The sequence below is a fragment of the Oncorhynchus mykiss genome, chromosome 5 (assembly GCF_013265735.2).
Source record: "Oncorhynchus mykiss isolate Arlee chromosome 5, USDA_OmykA_1.1, whole genome shotgun sequence".
In the NCBI taxonomy this organism is placed as follows: domain Eukaryota; kingdom Metazoa; phylum Chordata; class Actinopteri; order Salmoniformes; family Salmonidae; genus Oncorhynchus; species Oncorhynchus mykiss.
The window spans coordinates 67,627,203-67,649,771 of NC_048569.1; the positions used below are offsets into that span (position 1 = coordinate 67,627,203).

At 42.1% G+C, this 22,569-nt stretch overlaps 1 long non-coding RNA gene across 8 annotated transcripts in view; it reads left to right on the plus strand.

Annotated features, from left to right (window-relative positions):
- Window positions 1–22,325, plus strand: part of LOC110524410 — a 132,116-nt gene extending 109,791 nt beyond the window's left edge. For 6 of the 8 annotated variants that reach the window (XR_002473585.2, XR_005051837.1, XR_005051836.1 and 3 more), the window contains 3 exons: window positions 11,419–11,498; window positions 16,653–16,737; window positions 19,610–19,994. This is a non-coding gene — a long non-coding RNA (uncharacterized LOC110524410). Of the gene's footprint in view, window positions 1–11,418; window positions 11,499–15,914; window positions 16,738–17,349 lie in introns of all 8 variants that reach the window. The other 2 variants (XR_005051840.1, XR_002473584.2) reach the window with 2 other exon arrangements.
- The last annotated feature ends 244 nt before the right edge of the window (window positions 22,326–22,569 follow it).

The window sequence follows — 22,569 nt, forward strand, 5'->3', positions numbered from 1 at the left end:
GGATTAAAGTAATTGCATAGACAACAAGAAAAGGCCTACGCGTATTACTATTTGCCTACACCTTCATTTCTATTGGTGGCATAATAGATTTTGAAAGATTATATTTGATTACTTATTAGTATTGTTGATGTTGTATTGTTGTTGATATTTTTACGAATTGATTAGGCTATTTCTGCTGGAAAATATTATGTCTCGTTACGCACATCATTGGGACTATCCATTGATAAGGTTCTAACTAATAGCTACACTGTAAAGAAAACTACTTTTCTCTATAGTAATTACTTTTCTCGCTTTCTCTGCTGTAGTTTGAGGAGTTGGGGGTTGTAGTGGACGGCTTTCTGTGGGGGGATGCAGCATTGTGAGATTCGTTGAATTGAAATCTGTCAGATATGCCATCTATTTTAAGTCTCTCGTGGGGTGAATGGCAGTCGCTCCCTGATCCAGTGCAGGTGCAGGGAAGCAGGGGGATGGGGGTCTCTCTGCGCGGCCAAAATGCGCATTCTGTTCAATAGACCACACACTGTCAGCCAGCATGCCATCATCTCTGCGCCTCTCATACATTCTCAGAGCAGTGCAGGCTTTACCAGCTCGCCAGCAGATATACCGACATAGCCTACACAAGCGCGGGACCGAATGATTCTCAAGATTGTTAATGATCACTTTTTCTGTTTTTATCACTCATGTTTGATAATGAAAGGTTCATAGCCATATGCAAATGTGTGCTTTGAGAACATCATACATTATTTGAAAACATTCTTCAAGTTATTTCCGTTTGATTGATGTGGTGTGATCTTATCCCACTGGTCAAAAACTGGTTGAATCAACGTTGTTTCCACGTCAACCACAAAAATATTAAATGTGATGACGTTGAATTGACGTAGACACTGATTTGGATTCGAAAAAAGTAATCAATGTAACGGAATTTCGTCTTCTTTTCAGCCAACTTTGAACCAAAATCCAATTACATGGTGACATTTTTTGTTGATTTCACGTTGAATTCACATTAGTTAACAACTCAACCAAATGTAAATCAAAACTAGACGTTGAATTGATGTCTGTGCCCAGTGTGATGTTAGTAATAGTAGAATGTAGAACCTTCTTTTTCATAATCATCACCATGGACATTTAGTTGTTTTCGATTGTGGACACACCCTAATTTGATTGATGGTGGATTTTAAATTGTAAAACAGCGGCCCTAAACTCATTACATATTCTGGTTTCTATGAGAGACGGGATTAGAACAGGGACGACAGTTCAATGGATTAGTAGCCTACCAGTGTGCTAGTAAATACAATATACCACTGTACTCAAGTTGCTATGGAGGCCGCTGGCACTTGCCTATAATTCTAACCAAACCGCGGTACGTAGCTCTGATAAGATACAACAGTTGGTCTCTCAAGTTTCACTATTTCAGTGACTCCAGTTGTTTTGTGTTTTAATATAAAAAATATCAAACTAACACTTTTGAGGGAGAAGTTGAGAGTATTTGTTGCTGATTGCTTTGAACATATCTGCACCAGTCAGGTTATTAACAGCACATTGAATGCTCTTCCAATGATGGGATGCAGTAAAAAAAAAACTAACTGCTATAATATTGGAAGATTATGCTTTTTATGATGAAGCATGTCACCGCTTATCATCGTTTACAAACCATTTATGGGGCCGGTTTGTAGAGAGGGACATGCTAGAAGTGGCATCTCAAACATAAATGTACGTTGTTTTATAACTAACTAAGTTAATACACTTGCAATGACGGGATATAAGCTGATAATTGGCCCTTTTACTGAACAACAATATAAATCACCATCTCTTTATTTTTTAATAACGTCAAACGCTTCGCTGGATTGGCTCTGACAGTGAATACCTTTTCTCTGTGCAGTGTTGTTGGGAAGGGAACAATGCACATCTAATTGTGGAGATTTCAATAGCTGCATGGCCACTACAAGTGAACAGCAAAGATATTGAACATAGAGCAGACGACACGTCCACTGTCCGTTCTAGCTTTCACCATTTGTGACTCGAATTCCTTTATTCTAGGAAGGGAAACATTAACATTATTTGCACTGTACTGCCTGCCCACTGTCTCCTTCCCATTCAAAGAGTCTAAACGAAAACTTTAAACGGTTGCCTATAGCTAAAGTAAAAAATATATATATCTTGATTGTCAACATTGTCATTGTGTAAAGGGAAATAAGGCTGAGCGGACTTGGAATACTTTCATTTCAGGGACATTGCATCTGTCTGGCTACTGGTCTTTACCGACACATGTATACAGCAGTCTGACAGGCAAGCGGTGATGACGGAATACTACACGATAGGCTGAATACATTTTAATCGTGTCGAAAAGTGAAAGCGTAGAACTTTATTGGTTAGGATGTTATTGTGCGGAAACAAAGTTTATTCATGCGCAACTTTGGTCGGACAAGTGTTTCTGCGTTTCCAGTTATTGGACTGTTCACCCTATGCCTAAAACAATATATGTTTTGATGCAGCGGTGCAGCCAGCAGGGGTGTGCAGTAAGATGCAGATCAAGCTCGAGCTTTATGGACCACTGACAGCCTGGGATAAAAACTAGGCGAGGAGCTGAGTGCGCGGGGTGGTGAGCAGAACGTCTGTTTCAGACAGCTTTTAATAGTTGTGCTGCTGTGTTGATACTTGCCTTCAGACCTTTAACCAAACCTAATAAATAACATAGCTGAACAATATGCATGATTAAATCTTACAACAAAAAAAGTAGTTTGTTCACTTTTCATTTGTAAGTTATTTTTCGACATACCACTTTCTAAGAATTGTGTGTGTGTGTGTGTGTGTGTTTGTGTGTGTGTATGGGGGGGGGGGGGGGGGGGGGGCGATTTATTACTTTCTTACCCCTAATATCTTGAATTTAGCCCCTTTTAAGCACAGGTTTAGCCAACGAGCCTCAAATGGTGACAAATATGACAAACCTGTTAACTTATTTAGTTTTGTCAGAGACACCGAGGGCCTGAATGTTGCATCTGACTCAAACAAAGTTCGTTAGGCCTACTAGACTAAAAAAGTTATATGACAGGACTACCAACTAATGAACAATAAACCTATTCATATAAAATATAAAATGTCATAACATGTCTTACACAATCATACAATAAAAAACGTAACATTTAGTTTTATTTTGTGAAAAGTGTTATGTTTATTCCAAATCTTTCTACAATCATATATGTTACATTGTAGGCCTATATATGACATTCGACACTTTTGGGTAAATATTTAGCAGACGAAACGGGAACTTCTTTGTCATTTCCCAGTAGTGGCAATTGTATTATATAACCCTCTGTCGACAACAATGCACTGACTTCCCCAACAGCAGGTCTCATTGTTTACTTAATTCCTTCACGATTTCAGGCTTCATGCACCTCATATTGATCAACGATCACATTATAAACACCTGGGAAAGACCGTTTCGGGATTCTAGACAAATCAGTAAGAAATTTTTAAAAAGTAGAATCATTAGATACAGTATTTCAATCATTCAATATATGCATACAGACATGTAGCTAGGCAAACAGTTTGCACTGTAGGCCTAGAAAAGTTTAGCCTTGTCCAACTTCATCAATGTGTTGTTTATCCCTGTGTCAGATCGACATTGTTTCTGGAAATACATCTACGACACAGCTCGTTTGCTAGCGGCTCATTTTGTGTATGCTTTAGAATAAAGGGTATACAAAGTTTGTCTGAGCACTGAAAGGGCCCCACAACGGCCCTTTATATTTCTCTAGACATGATGCCCGAGTCATTTCAATGGAAGTTGGAGAACTACTCGCCTTGAGCACGTGAGTTTGTTGACAAAACAACTAAAATGATCACATATCTACATATTTAAAAAACGCACACATTTTCCCTATAGGAAAACGAGAATATTGGATACCGATATTGGATACCATGATTTAAGTAGGCCTAGCCTATTCAGTAGAGTTAGAGACATACATGTGTTAGATAAAACTAAAATAAGTAGGCCTGCTCTGACATAAAAAATGACATTTTATTGGTCTTAATAATAAACAACAGCATAATTATTCCTCCCAGTGTGAGATTATGTGAGTGTATGACACAATCGAAAAAATATCCTCTATAACTTCAAAATGGTTGTGTTTAAATATACTAAATTACGGATGACTTCCCTCCAACAGTAAATTATGTCCTCCAACTGCTTGCCTATTCTATCACTACCACCAGTACTGGAAAGTCGATTATGTTGAATCCATACATTTCCATGGATTGCATCACCCTAATTATAATACTCAAAACTGCTCTGTGGCTCTCCGTTTTTGTATGGTCTCTCTCATGCCGTTCTGCCGAAACCGTTCTGGAATGGAAAAGTGGGTCTATTAAAAAAAGTCTCTAGAGACCTCCAAGGCGTTTTTCTGTGACTGATAATGAGGCATGACTCAGATGCGACAAGAGTCTGTCTGCATGGGGTAAACAGCGCCCTGATTGGGAGAGGATGACACTCACTTCTGGGAAACATTAGGCTATTCATATATTTCTCATAATGTATTTTTTTTCGTTTCTTAAACGTCCACTGTTGCAAACACAACATTACGTTTTACTCATAAGACAGTGAATAATAATGATGCCCTATTAATTCATTTGTTATAAAGGTCTACACTATTGGGTTTTGGGAGCTGCACCTGTTGCAGGGTTTAGTTAAATATAGGGCAAAGAGACAGAGGGGGTAGGAGGTATGCTGTTCTGAACTGCATTTGATTGTAAATAAGAAGAGTTCACACGCTGATCGAGTGACTAAGGGGAACAAGCGAACCATTTTAAATCAGGTGGCTATCTCCCTATCGCGGAGATCAGAGCTCTGTCACTCCCGAGCTCGTCATTGTGTCCTCCCTGCGAAATGACATCTCCCTCAGAAAAGTGCCTGGATGAGATTTCACTGTCTCTGCGCTATAGGCCCCAACCATTAGCATAACGCAGTGAAACGAGTTATGTAGCCTAGCCTAACACAAGTAAAAACATATCGTCTGCTTCAAGATACGTTTTTCAGAGAGAGAGGGCCACCGTAAACATTTGTTGTTGTTGTTCAAGGCCCTATTTTGTATAACCTTCCATAGTTGTAGGTCTACATAGGGAAGTAATGCCCTATATTTCCATGGCTCATTGCTTAACTGATGAAGTGTATGGCCAAATGAAGCGAGGCCACACAGTTGGCAGGGTGTCAGACCAAGTTACGACTTCAAGAAGAGATGAAGATCCCAGACAGCTGGAACGCTCTTATTGATTATGTGACGTTTTGCTTGACGATAAGCGGGACATCTAAACCATGAGTACCTTCTACTGCGCGTGCATCCAAACCCGCAATCAGAACATCACTCCATCACAAAGTTGCCCCGGGCGAGAGGAGAAAGGGAAAATTAATTAAATGGATCAATCGATGGAATCATAACTTGGTTACAAGGAATGGAAAAGGTAACATTTGAAAAGTGCAGTTTTTGATTGATAGTCATATTGTTTAGGACTAAGCCTATCTTTCAGTACAACATTTCTGATTGTCTTGAACTCTAGGCCCGTGTAAGAAGCAGCTCAAAGGATGACCCTTGGGCGATTTCTGTTGCATTCAGTGGGATACAGTAAAGTATCAACCCACTTTTAATTCTGAAATTCCGAGTAAAAAGTTTGAGAGGGCTGCTCAATAATAAACCAGTTCAGTCCTAGCTTTCTAGAAGGTCTCATAAAAAATACACACACAACATTTGGAAATAGAGTATTGTCTATCAGGGTTGGGGTCAATTCAGTTTTCAATTCAGAAAGTTAATTTAACTTTAACTCATGAATTGAAAACTCCTCATACAAAACAATACTTTTAAAATTAATTGATCTCAAACATTGTTGTCCAAAAGTAGCACACAGGTGGAATAAGTCTACATAAGTGGAAATTATATGAAATGGTGGTTTTAATAAGAGAGCAACATTGATGTTCTTTCAGATTAGTGTGATTGCATAAATCTGTATTTGTAAATTCCCCTTTTGATACCCCAGTTCATTGAAGTAGTGTGAGTGGAAATTGTGCTTGGAATCTTGGACAGGAACAATCACTAAACACAAAGAGTTGGTTGACTCAGATAGCTTTTTATTCAGCCTACATTTATTGACATTTAGACAGTACAAATTGAAAGGCCGCAATGGAATTTAATAACAGTTATTCATACATGGGGAGGGGAGGCAGAGAGGGACTTGACCACATTGACACTACAAGAAAAAGCACAAAAACTGCCTACTCCTCCACAACAACAGCCATTATTACAAGGCTTTTATAATTATTATAAATATATAAATTATAATCTGGTAAATAATACATTATTGTCAATATAACACAGTAGAAGAAATCCAACCTAATAACAAAATAAACTGCAAAAGGTACCGTATAAAAAGGACATTCATTGAAAATAAGGAGATGCAACTCTTTTGCCCAGTAGATTACAGTCCCTCTTGTTTCAGTAAGTAGGATAAAGCTTGGAGTGCCTCGTCACCGTGGAAACTGCCAGAACAATTCAGTTGAAGTTTGAGGAGGTCAGCTTGCAGGGTCAACAGCTCCAGCCTCTGCCTGTGCCAACTTCTGTTGGGCTGGGGACTTTTTAGTGGGCGTGTTTGCCCTGGCCTAGCCCTGGGTGGTAAGCAAGTCTGATATACATTTTTTGAGTCAGTTTGCAGCCTAGGCTCTCCAGGTGGCCTGTGAAATCGATTTTAACCCTGTGACCCTGTCTAGCAGAGGCATGGTTGACAACCTGGGTGAGAATTTAGTTGGCACTGACAGATCTCCACAGATTTCAGTACAGCAGTTAGGAGAGAGTTGGTGTGTGTGTGTGTGTGTGGCTGTTCTATTTAATCAGCTCAAGATTGTGTCGGTTTGTTGCATTACATGTCACTGGAGTTCACCGATCTACTGAGAGGATTTACAGTATTTTTTAGTAGTGATGTTTGATTGAGAGTTATCATGGTGTTCATGCAGTTCTGAAATTCCCCATTTTCCACTTCACATGATAAAAAAAACATAAAAATAATAAACCACAAAAATACCCCCCCCCCCCCCCCCCCCCCCCCAAAAAAAAAAGTTTTCATATTGAGTTTTCTAGTAGATCAATTACATTAATACATGTCTATATTTGATGATAACTAAAGTTTACATAAGTTAGTGAAATACAGATATCCAACCTTTGCTAATACTTAATGTTTTTAGAATGGTCACGTATGCTTATGACTTTGAAACCATTGCTTTTCCATGACATAGTTTAGCTTGCTTACATGTCATCCCATGTGGATGGAGGATATGGCTTACCTCCCTGGGTGATGGGTGAAGGTGCTCATGGCCCTGTAAATATGTGTCAACTTTATCAGTGATTTTGAAATTGTCATGGCGAGTCCCACAGGAGCATGTGTGAATGAAGGGCAGCTCTTCACAGGATATTTCAATCTGCTGTCTCTTTGGTCCTGGATATGCCCCATGGGCTCCCAAATGATGCTATTTGTCACGTTAAACAGACTGCTACTCTCTAGAGGGTGTTCTGTGTGTGTGCGCGCGCGCGAGTGTGTGTGTATGAGTGCGAGTGAGAGAGAGATAGAAAGAGGGACGACACTAGTCTGAGTGCTTGAGGATGCTATTGTGATTGATTGTATTTGATTGTGTTTGAGTGGGACCTATGTGATGCTTCTGAGAGCTTGTATCATCCAAGCAGTTTTCCTGTACCCATAGGGAAGAGAGTGCTGCAAGGTGCATGCCATTCGTATAACTGGAAAAATGCTCGCTCTGTTATTTGGAGATGACATTCATGGAGTGATCCTGTGTTAGCACAATGGATGTGTTTCACTATTCTTTTCAAACGGAATGGTTTCAGCAATAGGTGTAAACTTGAACTCGGGCCGAGAGGGAGAATCTCTCTTGCTTTATTTAGCCTCATATCTAATCAATCCTCCCTTCAAGAGAACTATGTCATGTGTGTTCCTATGCAAATGTTTCTGTAAACACTGAATGGTAAGCACAGAGCTATCCTTACATTCCCTGTGTCTTTTAACTCCATGCAAATGGCTAACCTACCATTTTCTCTCTACTATTACATTCATATACCAATATGGCCACAAGCATACAAAGCATTTATGTCTTCAACATAATATCTGCCACTAGACATTGTTTGTAGTAATGCTTCAGTGTTTGTTTGTTCAAATGTGAAAAATCTTCTTCCTGCTGATGTTTGGTGAAGGGCAGGGTAGTGTGCAGAAACAGAGTTGGCATCAGCGACAACAGAGTAGTACCAGATCCACTTGTAGAGGCTTAATGAACCATTTTTTTTGTGGCAGCAGCAATATATTTCTGATTACCTTTTGGATTTATTGGGCGTAGTGTGTGTGTGTGTGTGTGTGAGTATGCGCACGCGTGCATGTGTGTAGGTGACTGGGTGCCAGTGTGTGTGATTTAATGAGGGATTTTTTGGCAAGTTGGCATTGTTCATCAGTGTCATGGCAGTTTTGTTTCAAAAGTGCTGGTGCTGGAGAAAGATTTCGGCCCATCAGCAGTATGTGATGTCAGCATGCCGGGACAACAAAGGACAGCTCCAAATCCATGGTGTTTGCAGCATTATGGGGGCCCAGTCTGGGCTGAACATGGCCCTTCTTTCACTGGAACAAACATACTAGAGCACAGCTAGCTAGAGCACCATAACAGAGTGCAGTGCACACACACAACAGGACTTCTGCTTTTCAACCCTGTTTATTCATCATCTCCTCCACACTCTGTTACATAAGCTTTACCTATATGAGGAGAATATTTGGGAGAAATGTTAATGATAAGGAAGTTGGTTTTTGATAGCGTTATGGTCAATTAGCTGACACTTCCAATCCAACACACAAAATCAGTATAGGGCCTATGCGTTTGTATGAAACATTTTATATTCTATGGGTACATTGTATACAAACAGTGATCAAGTGCCTCAAACTGGGTTAATCTTGAAAGTACAATAGTAATTTTCATCGGTCACATTCAGAGCTGTGACTTCCTGAAAATCTTATATGAGCCTTGTGATTTGCCACTTGTGCTCCAACTGTAACATAAAAACTGATATTCAAAGTAGACACACACCTCTGTTTGGTTAATGCTTTGGCTAAGTCACTGTAAAGCCACCTGCAGTTCTCCTTGCAAGTTAGAATTACATATGGTGATTTCAGTAGTCATGTTGGCACAATAATAACTAGCATGCTGTCTGAAGCAGAAGCACTCAAAGAAAACATGGTAACCATGTCTGTAAGCATTCTGGGAAATCTACTTAAAAGTCAAAGGATTTCATAATTCAGCATATAGTTTAAATCCTTGTTGGTCTGGAGCTAACAACAAAAGTACAATTCTGTATATTTCTAAACATTTTGCATCGGAAAATAATTGGGGACACGGCAATGAGGATATTCTTCATCCCTGGCATTATTACCATTAAAAAGTTTAACCTTCTTGAACCTATTTATCTACATCTTCAATAAAGTTCCTCTGAGCCACTCCAAGGAGAGTGAACAGTCTGTGTTTCAGAGACACTGCCAAGCCAAAGAACACAACGTGGTCTGGCTGGCATTGGCCATGGGTAGGCCCTGAAGGCAGGGTATTGTAAGAGACAGACAGACCACACGGATCCCCAACAAGTCCTCTTTATGATGGGGAAGAATTATGATTGCTATGTCTCGCAGTGGAGCCCTCAGATCAGCCTGTAGTGGGGTTATAGGAGCTAGATGCCTACAGTAACATACAGTAACACAGCGGCCCCCATTCATTACATGCCCATGTGTATTAAACTACTGGAAGAACGCGAGGCAGCTGCAGTATGTAATCCAACACAAGGCAACACTTTATTTTCTGCTCCCTACTGTCTGTTTTGGTACAGGCCTGTCTGTCTCTGGTACCCTCTGTGTGATTATACAAGCTTGCTCAAAAACTTTCTACAGAGATTTGTTTTCGATGTTTGGTGTGGAAACAATGGTTTCCTTTTGACTAGATAAAGGGGGACTTCATGTTGGAATGGCAACCCTAAAGTGTTAAATTTGTATATAGCCACCCTAGTCATAGACTGTTCTCTCTGCTATTGCACAGAAAGCTGTACCAGAGCGCCAAGTCTAGGTCCAAAAGGCTCCTTAACAGCTTCTACCCCAAGCCAACATTTCATCAAATGACCCCCCCCACCCCCCTTTTTTTTTTTTACACTTCTGCTAGTCATTGTTTATCATCTGTGCATAGTCACATTTCCCCTACCTACATGTACATATTACCTCAACTAAACTGTACCCCCACACATCGACTCATTGACACATTGTAAGTAAGCATTTCACTGTAAGGTAAAAAATATATACAACACAAATCAAATGTATTTATATAGCCCTTCGTACATCAGCTGATATCTCAAAGTGCTGTACAGAAACCCAGCCTAAAACCCCAAACAGCAAGCAATGCAGGTGTAGAAGCACAGGGGCTAGGAAAAACTCCCTAGAAAGGCCAAAACCTAGGAAGAAACCTAGAGAGGAACCAGGCTATGAGAGGTGGCCAGTCCTCTTCTGGCTGTGCTGGGTGGAGATTATAACAACATGGCCAATATGTTCAAATGTTCATAAATGACCAGCATGGTCCAATAATAATAAGGCAGAACAGTTGAAACTGGAGCAGCAGCACGGCCAGGTGGACTGGGGACAGCAAGGAGTCATCATGTCAGGTAGTCCTGAGGCATGGTCCTAGGGCTCAGGTCCTCCGAGAGAGAGAAAGAAAGAGAGAAAGAGAGAACTAGAGAGAGCACGTTTAAATTCACACAGGACACCAAATAGGACAGGAGAAGTACTCCAGATATAAAAAAAATGACCCTAGCCCCCCGACACAAACTACTGCAGCATAAATACTGGAGGCTGAGACAGGAGGGGTCAGGAGACACTGTGGCCCCATCCGAGGACACCCCCGGACAGGGCCAAACAGGAAGGATATAACCCCACCCACTTTGCCAAAGCACAGCCCCCACACCACTAGAGGGATATCTTCAACCACCAACTTACCATCCTGAGACAAGGCCGAGTATAGCCCACAAAGATCTCCGCCACGGCACAACCCAATGGGGGGGGCGCCAACCCAGACAGGAAGATCACATCTGTGACTCAACCCACTCAGGTGACACACCCCTCCCAGGGACAGTATGAAAGAGCCCCAGTAAGCCAGTGACTCAGCCCCTGTAATAGGGTTAGAGGCAGAGAATCCCAGTGGAAAGAGGGGAACCGGCCAGGCAGAGACAGCAACACCTGTTGTATTCTGTGAAAATTATATTTCCTCAATCTAAAGGCTCCCAGATACAATGCACGGTGTTCTAAATACATATGTAACACATAGTAAACCAGAATTTGTTTATGTGCATTATTTTGTTACAGAAAAGGTGAGAGGAGATTGCTGAAATCCATATGACCAAGACGACACGTCTGCCCAGGAGATGGATACCTCACCAGATATGGTAGGTTTGGGGCTGAAGAGAAGAGACCGGTTGCATGTTATCCATTGCTACACCTTGGTACACCTTATTGCTCACAGCTACTATTATTAATACCCCTCCCCTCTAAAAATAAGTGTTCTCTTCCTTCATTGAGAAATATTCAGAGGTTTCCCATTACCTCTGAGAAGCCTTGCCATACCTGTTTTTCCTGGTTGGTTGCATTCTCCAATGCCCCGAGAGGGTGGCAGTCCGGCCCAACAATCACTATTCCAAATATGAACTCAGTCATTGGAAGACTGCCATTGGTTGTTCTTTAGAACAGCTGAGTGGTAATTACTCAGAGAGAGAGGCTGCGTTTAGACAAGCAGCCCAATACTGATATTTTTTCCACTAATTGGTCTTTTGACCAATCACAGATTTCTTCACGTTAGATTTTTTTTTAGAGCTGATCTGATTGGTCAAAACACCAATTAGTGAAAAAAATATCATAATTGTGTTTCCTGTGTAAACGCAGCCAGAGAGACCGAAGAAAGTCTACTGATCAATTTACACATCAGTGCCCGGTTTCCATATAGCAATTTAACTTCGTGTTACAAGTGTTTTAACAATGCATCTTACCTACAACGGCCGAAGATGTAACATGCGTTCCCCAAAACACTACGCAGAGAGAACGGTCGCTAAATGCGTCGTTGGAGCATGTGTCGATACTGATAGGATGGAAATAGAGAAAGCGCTGCTCTCGGTTCAGCTTTCTCCATTGAAATCTTACTTTATTATAATTATTTCACAATAGTGACGACGGATCAACTACTAGAAAGATATTACCGCCTACGCCTGCAAATATTGAGGCGGTTTATTCTAATGCTTCTCATTAAAAATGCATAAAAGCACAGATTTGGCACATCACTGCGCATGACTACACATCATGGAATATATTGAGACAAATTAGACAGACAAAAAGTAGCAAAATAGAGCTCAATTGATTGAACATGAAATGCATTTCAATATGATTGAAATAGGCCTATAGTTTACAATTTAATCCAGCCATCTCTGTTTTCGTTTGAAGCATCGTTTTATACGTCGCTTGTTTGTATCAATTGCAAAGATTATTTGTAGTCAACTTTTTTCTGAAGTTATCGGCGGTCACAGAGCGATGGCTTAACCATGTGATTCTATGTTTCGCGGAGATCTTCTGTGTATAAAATGAGGGCAAAAAAAGCATCACGTACGACGCACTTCTCGGTTCTGGGAGTGGTCTGAGGCAGGCATTATAGATTACGAGCGTTTTCAAGTGCAAAGTTAATAACGATGGTTTAGGAGAATAGTTTGGCGATTTAACAATGCTCCTACGAAGGTTCTATATCGATGAATTTAGCCTTAAAATGCTTTTGGGAAACCGGGCCCAGATCTGATCCTAATCCACGTCCATTCGATCATTTTAAGATTATTTACAGTATCTTGTCACTTAGTATCGTCAAGCCTGGTCCCCATTCTATTCTTGTGCACCTGGCTTGGATTTCCCTCATTAACAAACTGGGACAACACATCATGGAACCACTGAGTTCCTAGTCCACCCCACTTTCTCTACATACAGTGGGGCAAAAAAGTATTTAGTCAGCCACCAATTTTGCAAGTTCTCCCACTTAAAAAGATGAGAGAGGCCTGTAATTTTCATAATAGGTACACTTCAACTATGACAGACAAAATTAGAAAAAAAAATCCAGAAAAATCACATTGTAGGATTTTTTAATGAATTTATTTGCAAATTATGGTGGAAAATAAGTATTTGGTCAATAACAAAAGTTTATCTCAATACTTTGTTATATACCCTTTGTTGGCAATGACAGAGGTCAAACGTTTTCTGTAAGTCTTCACAAGGTTTTCACACACTGTTGCTGGTATTTTGGCCCATTCCGCCATGCATATCTCCTCTAGAGCAGTGATGTTTTGGGGCTCTTGCTGGGCAACACAGACTTTCAACTCCCTCCAAAGATTTTCTATGGGGTTGAGATCTGGAGACTGGCTAGGCCACTCCAGGTCCTTGAAATGCTTCTTACGAAGCCACTCCTTCGTTGCCCGGGCGGTGTGTTTGGGATCATTGTTATGCTGAAAGACCCAGCCACGTTTCATCTTCAATGCCCTTGCTGATGGAAGGAGGTTTTCACTCAAAATCTCACGATACATGGCCCCAATCATTCTTTCCTTTACACGGATCAGTCGTCCTGATCCCTATCAAAGACACCAGAAACAAAACAGCCCCAAAGCATTCACAGTAGGTATGGTGTTCTTTGGATGCAACTCAGCATTCTTTGTCCTCCAAACACGACGAGTTGAGTTTTTACCGAAAAGTTATATTTTGGTTTCATCTGACCATATGACATTCTCCCAATCTTCTTCTGGATCATCCAAATGCTCTCTAGCAAACTTCAGACGGGCCTGGACATGTACTGGCTTAAGCAGGGGGACACATCTGGCACTGCAGGATTTGAGTCCCTGGCGGCGTAGTGTGTTACTGATGGTAGGCTTTGTTACTTTGGTCACAGCTCTCTGCAGGTCATTCACTAGGTCCCCCCGTGTGGTTCTGGGATTTTTGCTCACCGTTCTTGTGATCATTTTGACCCCACGGGGTGAGAGCTTGCGTGGAGCCCCAGATTGAGGGAGATTATCAGTGGTCTTGTATGTCTTCCATTTCCTAATCATTGCTCCCACAGTTGATTTCTTCAAACCAAGCTGCTTACCTATTGCAGATTCAGTCTTCCCAGCCTGGTGCAGGTCTACAATTTTGTTTCTGGTGTCTTTTGATAGCTCTTTGGTCTTGGCCATAGTGGAGTTTGGAGTGTGACTGTTTGAGGTTGTGGGCCGGTGTCTTTTATACTGTTAACAAGTTCAAACAGGTGCCATTAATACAGGCAACGAGTGGAGGACAGAGGAGCCTCTTAAAGAAGTTACTGGTCTGTGAGAGCCAGAAATCTTGCTTGTTTGTAGGTGACCAAATACTTATTTTCCACCATAATTTGCAAATAAATTCATTAAAAATCCTTCAATGTGATTTTCTGGATTTTGTTTTTTCATTTTGCCTGTCATAGTTGGATTGTACCTATGATGAAAATTACAGGCCTCTCTCATCTTTTTATGTGGGAGAACTTGCACAATTGGTGGCTGGCTAAATACTTTTTTGCCCCACTGTATGTAAAGAAAAACAGTGTACATTACTGAACCCCATTCTGGTAGTGACTTTTCAGACTGGGACACGTCCCAGTTCTCAGTCCCTTAATGTCCCCAGGCATTGTGAAAGTGTCCCTCCACCCCTACTTCTGTCACACACAGTGCCGAGAGAAAGACGCATTGGGCCCTTGTGGAATGTGGCATGTCTCTGTGAACTATTCCCTGCTTTGTCATAAGAGTTTTGTGTGGTGGAAAAGTTCCCTTTTTTCACACCTCCTCGTTGGTGGCGCAGTGTTGGTCCTCTGCTGCAGCTGGCCTGTGCTCAGGAACAATGACATTCTTTAGGTTTAAGAACCATAAAATATGGCTATTTCAAGTCAACAACCTAATGTGTCTGTGTCACCAGCCACGTTAACTGTGAAGCACTTGCCTTCTCCAGTCTTTCAGTTTGATGGGGCAACATGGGGGCAGAGCGGATCCAATACGAGGTGATTTACTGTAAAGCACAGTGGAATATCACCATATCTGAAATGGAAATAATGAATCTCTTATTAGGATGGTTATTTCAGGACAAGTCACAATTTGAATAGAAATTAATCTAATTTTAAAACCTTGGTCACAAAGAGCAAGACTCAATTTAGACCCAATCTAAAATTAATGAGAGCATCTTAAGGGACACAGTGGAATTGGCAAAACCTAGTCTATTTATGTTAGTTAAGGACACAAGCTGGAGACGTGTAACCCATTATGGAACCGTCAGTTAAAAAGTCTACATTACATTGTCACGACATTGTTGTGATGGTAGGAAGATGGCTTTATGAAGGTGGCTTCCAGAAAGGGATAACCAGGATTTGTTATTTTTGCTCATTTCCATGGTTAAATATTTAGGTAGTGCAATGATTGAATGTTGGAGTTTCATATTTGCTTTGTTCAACGGTTGTTGAAATTCAAATAGAGTGAAGTCCCATTGGGGTGCTTGGTTTTATTGACCAAACTCTGGATGGGTAAGTCGAGACTCATTACCCTCACACACATGGCGCTTTGTCCACTTGTCATGTTTGAAGATGAACGTTTCTCTGCTCACACATCCCATTGTCTTCAGATGATGGATTAAACATGTATGTACTTTGGATTGTAATATAGTATTGAAAAGGACTAATGCTTTAACTAATTCATAATACTGTAACCTGCAGCCCTCATAGAGACAAGTCATTGGGAGCAAAACCATGATGTATCAAACCAAGTGTAGACATTGTCAATGTTGTTGTGCAGGAATGCAGTGATCTGGGATCTTTCTTGACTTCAAAACATCGTTGGGAGCATGGGAACACATCTGCCTCTCACAGGGCAGCCATCACTCAGGTCAGAGAGGATATGCAGGACTTCTAAGGGAGAATCTGGTGGAGTAGAGGCCAACTCCATCTGTCGGGAGAGTTTGTTCCAGCCGTGCGCCTGGCCGCACTGACGGGATTTGAGCCCACATGTTTGGGCCACGAGGTTGGGAGGACAGAGCAGAGAGGGACAGGGGGGGCAGAGGGGGTAGAGGGGCACTCTGGCTTCCTCCCACAGACCCCAGCATGGTGCTACTGGAGGCCGGTAGCTGGAGGAGTGGCCCGGGCTCCAGGCCTTTGTCACTGGGGGGGTGAGAGGATGGGGGAGTGGGGGAATACTGGGACCCTGCAGGGAAGGAAGCACATATACCCTCCTCCTCTTCTAACAACAGCAGGGGGAAAAGCACATTACATGCTTGCAAGTCTACCCTCTACTATTTTTGTATTTACTGAATCTTGCAGGGAGATTGGTTCCTCCTCTCTTACTTTAAAAACTTTTGATGCTCTTGTATGGACATGAAACACCCACATACACACACACATTCAAGATAAGATAAATAACATAATGCCTTATGTGCAGCCAGGCAGTTTAATCAAAAGTATTTGTTTTTTATAAATATGTTTTTATGTAAGGCTATGACATCTCTAGTTCAGATTTTCTCCTGTCTTTCCCCTCTAGTTTTCCCTGCCATGGTTGTGATAATTGGATTTTCTGGACACCTGTATGAGTGCAGTATATCCAGCGGATTATAACCAGGGAAAGGGTGAGTCAACTCTAATTATTGTCAAGCAGCCTCAACCCCCTCTCTCTATAGCATAGTAGCCCAGTCCCTGCTCTCCCATCCACCTCATACCAACAGAACTGGTTTACTGTCTCAGAACAGCCAAGCTATGGAGAGGTAGGCTCGAGGAGGCCTTCAATTGTGGAGTTTCTGTCCCATTCACATCAGCAGGTACAGAAGTTGACACAGTTTACTCAGAGATTGCGAAAATTAGGAAAAGTTGTTTATACACTTAGACAAACCATGAACATTATAAACTCACTTCCGTCTCCAAACACCCCACACTGTGCTGGGCCAAGACGGGAGTAGATAGTGAGTGTTTGTAAACAGTGCGTGACGGTGGGGATGCAGAGACAGGTGAGGAGAAGGGGAGTGCTGGGGTGTGCTCTCCTCTGCTCACGGTCCCACAGAGAAACCCGAGGAGGGAGCTGTGACTGAGCGGGGATGAGCGATGAACAGACAGTGCTTGTCCACAGACAGTCAAAGGGAGAGCTGGAACTCTTTAACCATGGGGAGGGAGGGGAGCAGGATGGGGAAGGATGGACTCACAAGGTGTCTGGGCAGGTAATTCATCAGGCCATTCTCTCTCTCCAGGATAGGCTGCCCTACCGGCCAGGCCCAGCCAGCAGGAACTTCCCATGGTCACCTCCGCTCTGCTCCGAGGGACTGAGAATCCTAATGAGCTGGAGGGGTCCACATTTACCACGGCTGATTAACTGAGAACAATGAGGCCAAACAGAACTCACAGGCACTCACAATAGTGACTAGAGAGCCTCAAGGCGTTGTCTCTGTATTTTTTTGAGGGGAAAGAAAATGAGAGAGTGAGCGAAATAGGAGAATGGAGGGGGGGAAAGTGAACAAGACTGTAGTTTTGTAATGCTTTGTTTTATTTGTTTAGAGGAAAGAAGCGATACATTGAATACTTATTGTCACTATAATATATCCATGAGGCCATATATGTCCATAGGCAGCACATTGTATTAGTTCCTGTTAAAAAGGTGGGGTATAAAGTTGGAGTTTGGACTACAGCTTATGTAATGATGTTTAAATTATATTTATAGCATGCTAAAAAAGCAGTTGCATCATTAGTCATTTCCTCATGCAAATGAAGCCTAGCTATTTGCCTACATAGGCCTGCTATGTGCAGTGAGACCTAGCTACATCCCCTCACAGGGGCCTAGTGAATGAGGGTTGTTCTGACAGCTAGTGAGTGTCATTTAAACCCAGCCAACCTCCACCGATTACCATCTACACATTTATGGAGAATATGAGCATTATATGGTACCATTTCAATTAATAACCCCTTTTTCACTGACTGAATGCTTTGTAATCTCGACTATGCAATTAGTTTAGAATGGCTAAGAGATCAACTTCATTAGCATTTTTTGTACTGAAGGTGCCGGCTTGGGCCAAATGTTCGTTCTCAGTGGAAAGCGTATCTCTTTGGAAAAGCTGTTCTAAATTAGTTTCTGTATCAGTTAAAGACTATTTCCTCTCTGCTTTAAACTTGGGTGTGATAGAGGAACCTCTGGAATATTTATGGAGGGGAAAATAAATCCAGAAAGACAATTTTGCCGTTTGGTTACATGTTCTGCCTTCCCTTCTTGTGTTTTTCCAATTACTTAATGCTATTTAAATATAGCAGAGCCGACACATGCAGTTCACTGTAGTGGGGCCTGAAATAAGTCACGCTTTAATTGTATTTCATAAATGATAATAGGAGCCCATCACAGTAAGCTAGCTGTAATAAAATGATAAAATGGACAATTATGAAAAAATCCAGGCCCTTAATTTTCTAAACACACTCCAGAGAGCGTCTTTAAGCCGGGCATATTTGACTAGATGCTGAACAGTATTCCCCTCTGTGAGGGCTGCTGAAGTGCTGTGAATTACAGTAGAAGTGTTTTGTATGTTGTACAGTAACGTGTAGTACTACAAACTGTAGTGCCACTTCATGAAATACTATTTTTCCAATTGTCTGCAGGGAAAGGTTTATATTCATTATATTCCCTTATGTATATAAGGCCAACTCAAATAAACCATACGCCATACAGTACAATATGTGTGCTGAAGGCAGGCCTGAATGTAGACACAACCAGGGTCTGTAAATCAGTCATTTCCCCATCATTGCAGGAAGGATATGGCTGGTTTGTGGTCCCCGGTCAGCCAGTGGGTCAGACAGAGATAACACCTCTCTCTTTAAGAGGCTCTCAAATTCCCAATCAGTGTTTGACTTGGGAGACAGGTGATTACTCACACCTGGGTACCTGGCCTCTTTCTGCACCTGGACTCCACCCCACCCTGTGCCAAGCATGATCCATCGGTGAGGCAGCATGTGCCATGTGATGACACGCCACCTGCTGGTGGGGTGGGGTGGGGCAAACCCGCTGCTTGCTGTCCCGATCAATCAATTAAATATTTTTAATAAGAACAAATTCTTATTTTCAATGACAGGCTAGGAACAGTGGATTAACTGCCTTGTTCAGGGGCAGAACAACAGATTTTTACCTTGTCAGCTCGGGGATTCGATCTTGCAACCTTTCGGTTACAAGTCCAATGCTCTAACCATTAGGCTACCTGCCACCACTTTAAACTAAAAAAGAAAACACAAGAAAAGGGAAATAAAATATTACTCATCACTAAAAGTACATCTGAAAGGCATTATGACAGATTTTTACCTGCACATAAAGCAGGGAAAAGCATGAATTTACACAAGGTAAAATATAAGGACAGGCAATGAATCCCTTTTATCCAGATAAATGAATGACTGTACATTGCTTTTACTTGGAGGGCATCAAGACCTCAACCATGAAATCCTATGGTGCAGTATACCTGTAACATGTCTCTTTCCCAGGTGTCTTTCTGACGTTCTTGATGCACATCCAATGATGAGTGGGTGATGGAGGTCCCTCTGCTGTAACCCTGACCTCCAGAGCATAATGACCGCTCCAAAGACAGGACCTAAGGAAAGATGAGTCAAATGAAACACATCTTGACACCACTGCTTCTGCCGCAAACATGATGGCATGATCTGTCTCTGTAAAGACAAAAACAATGTACCTGTTGTGCAATTCTCATATGGTTGGATCATATGGTTCATTTTGAAACGGTTAAACTGAAACAGTGAAACTTTTGACCAATAGAGGCTACGCTGCTTATGATATGAACTGTATTGTCCGTTGATGTATTATATTTCATGATGTTACATATCTTCAATAAATGTATTGGTGTCTTTGATATAAATATTGAGCATTACAATATTTGGAAACTGGGGTAGGGAGTTCACAATCAGAGCAGGGGAAGGTAATTGCAGGTTTTTGTTCCAGCCCTCCAGGACAGAGAATACCCCCGTACACACACCATTTGCCACTGTAGGTTTAGAGATCTACAGATGGCCTCTGTAAATATCTGAATAAGGCTAGCCTCTACCGTGTAAATGATAACTCAATTTCTGGTCATAATTGATCTAAATACAGAACATTGTGGGGTAACTCTATCCTCCAGTATGGTGTGTGTTATCGTATATTGTTCATGTTGTATCACTGCAACCCTCAGGTGATGAAACGGTCTCTGTCACATTAGCTGCCCTCTCTCGCTCTACTTTTTCTCGAAGCTCCCAGGCCAGCTTTCAGCCATGGATATTCATCCCCCTTTATTTAAAACAGACGTGTTCCACTGGCTACCAGTCATTCATCACTGACAACTAGAGTGGGTATGTGTGGCCATTTAGACTTATTGATTAGCCATATCATTCACAGATCTCTCTCTCAAGTATTTACTGTGTACATCAGCAAACAGGAACCACACAGTAAGTGGATATACCTCCTCACTCACACTTGAAAATCCTCTGAGAAGAACCCAAGCCGGAAGCGTTTTCTCTGGGCGTGTCAAGTCCAGCCCAGGAGATGGTCAGCATCATGACACTAAGGAAGACCCTTGAGAGAACCAATCGAAGGCCCATCTGTGTTCAGCGCAGAGTGAATCCTGTGTTTCCAGGTTTAAACTGAACGTTATTAAAACAAGTGGGCTGAAAGGTCAGGAGAGAGCAGCCCACAAAAACAAACAATTCATTTGGCATGGAGGTGTAATGGGATGAGATGTGGACTGGGGTCGGGCCTATTGTTCTGCTGGAATTAACCGTGGCAGGTCATGTGTCACTGGGCACTGACCCCGGCCCCATTCAGGAGCCCAAACTCTGCATTAGCCATGGCCCAAAGAGAGGTCAAACATAGTCACAAACCGGGCACACACACAGCCAGTTCTGACCAGGGCAGCACTTACAAAACAAAGAGGGGTATTACCATGCGGTGGTTGTGACACTGGCGGCATCAAAGGCTTTGTGACTCATCCTTCGGCCTGAATCTGTTGGACTGGTGCATATTGGAGGCATTAAGCATGAACGACATGCACCTAAATACTCCTATTTCATCTGTGCAAAGTGTGTGAGCCGGAGGTGACTCCACTCCCCAATCCCACATCCATACCTGGCTGAGGTGCAGAGTTGGAATGAGAGTACAGAGTACAGAGTGAGTCAGAAGAGTGGGTTTGGTTCCCGTGGGGCCTGCTTGGGCATACACTCAGACCACCCATCAGGATTGCTTTGTGAGGTCTAGTCTGCATGCTTCTTTTCCTCTCTGCAGCGTGTCAGTCTTCTTGCATGTGAAGCCAATCGCTCGGCTGTTGTAGGCATTTCCATTTCCACCTGACAGATGCCTGGTGGAACAGTGGCATGTTGTAAAAACATCTGATCCTTTTGCTGCAGGCTACAGATACTGCTAATTGAAAAACGCCTATTCCAATATTACTGTTGCACAGTGCAATCACATTCTATCATTTCTCAAGACTTGGCTGCTTTGCCTCGTTTCACTGACATTCCTCTTCTGTCCACTCGAGCGTATAATCACAACATATTTATTGATTAGAGGACAAACAGTAGCTAGCTCAACTGGACGGTAAACTCCTTTGTTTTATTCCTATTCAGCATGGTGGCAGCAGTACTTCTCCCAGGTAGCTAGATGACAGCCAGCCACAGCTAAAGCAGGCCTTTGCTCCAACATGGCTCTGCTGTCTCTGCCCTAATTGATTGGAAGGGGAAAGGCAGAACAGCTGCCCCAAAGCACAGAGCCAGAATTAAAACTTCAATCCCACTCCCGAACACTCAATTTCATCCATGATCCAGCATTATACAAATGAGTTGAGAACAGACAGCCAGGTGTATGGTTCCCCAGTAGGGTCCCTGGACCCACTGGCCTCAGAACCACAAACTGCTCCCCTCTCTCTCCCAGCAGCACCAGGCCCTCTGTGCTCCTTCTGTGCTCCCTCTGTGCTCCCTACCCTCCTACAGACAGCCCCCAGCCAAAACTACAACAGGCCAATTCTAGATTTTAGGGGATCCATTCACAGCACTTTTAATTTAGGTAAGAATCAACAAGAGGGTGTAACACTTAAATCATCATCAGCCCAGTAGCTTTGCCTGCCATTTCTTGGCCCTCCTCCACACACATACATTAACCAGAATATACTATACAATTTGTAGAAATACTAGCCTACCAATAAGTAGTAAGTACACACATAACTTTCACAGAGGACAACAAAGGAGATGGATATGCAAAAGCTCAGAGTATGTTAGAAAGTCACTGGGTTAGTTATAGTTTTATACAACCAGTTTCAAATTACAACTGTTTTTAAAGGTGATATTAGATACAACAGATACATTAAGAGTGAATTGTGTCAAAATAACACAAAATAACGTAATTGTTTTAAAGGCCCAGAGCAGTCATAAACATGATTGTCCTGTGTTTTAGACTGTTAAAC